We start from the raw sequence: 1,144 nt of genomic DNA on the forward strand, positions 1-1,144 counted from the left end.
CCCATAAACCAAAAACCAACTGAGCCAATTCAGGCCGCTAAAGCTTTGGGTTTCTTTATTGAAATGCTTGGGCTTCTTTATTGCAAATAAAGAGTTTCATTACTCTGTTGCAAAGAACTGACTAAGAACAAATTAAAACTGACTCCCACAATGACCTGATGACCTTGCTGATGATGTGACAGCACAAAAAGCAATCAGATAAATTTCAGAACTAAAGACTTTCAAAAATTGAAATATAGTTGACTTACAATATTATTTTACTTTCATGTGTACAACATAGTGATTCAACATTTTTATAGATTATGCTCCACATAAAGTCATTATAAAATATTGGCTATATTCCTTGTGCTGTTCATTACATTCTTGTAACTTATTTATTTTATACCTAATAGTCTAATTTCATACCTAATCCCCTTCACCTACTTTGCTCCTCCCTACCCTTCTCTCTGATAACAAAGAGTTTGTTCTCTGTATCTTTAAGTCTGTTTCTGTTTTGTTACATTCATTCCACTAAGGATTTAAGTCTTAACTGAGATTCAAGACAATAGTATCTTTGGTTATTGCCTGTCTGCTTGTTTGTCTTGTCCCTGGACAGTTCCAGTATAAATTAAATTAGGGGTGGGCTAATGCTTTCTATAAAATCCAGACAATACATATTTTAGGCATTTGTGGACTAAAAGTATATCACATACTTTCTTATATATAACAAGAGGGAAAACAAATTTCTACAATCTTTTGATAAAATTCAAAATATAAAAAATAATAATTGAATACAATTTTTTGTAATATAGGTCTACTACTACTGTGTGAGTGCTCAGTCATGTCCGACTCTTTGCAACCCCATGGACTGTAGCCAGTCAGGCCCTTCTGTCCATGGGATTATCCTGGCAATAATACTGGAGTGGGTTGCCATTTCCTCCTCCAGGAGATTTTCCTGACTCAGGGATCAAACCCATGTTTCCTATATCTCCTTCATTGGCAGGTGGAATCTTTACCAATGAGCCACCTGGGAAACCCAATGAGAAAAAACTGCAATTCTTTTTTAAGGAATAATATTTCATTTAGTTGAGGCTCAAAGTTATTTTTTCTCATCACCCAAAATCAATTGCAAATATTCATCTGCTGTTACTGACATGTAATGAGA

Source organism: Dama dama, chromosome 20 (assembly GCF_033118175.1).
Source record: "Dama dama isolate Ldn47 chromosome 20, ASM3311817v1, whole genome shotgun sequence".
NCBI classification, from domain to species: Eukaryota; Metazoa; Chordata; class Mammalia; order Artiodactyla; family Cervidae; genus Dama; species Dama dama.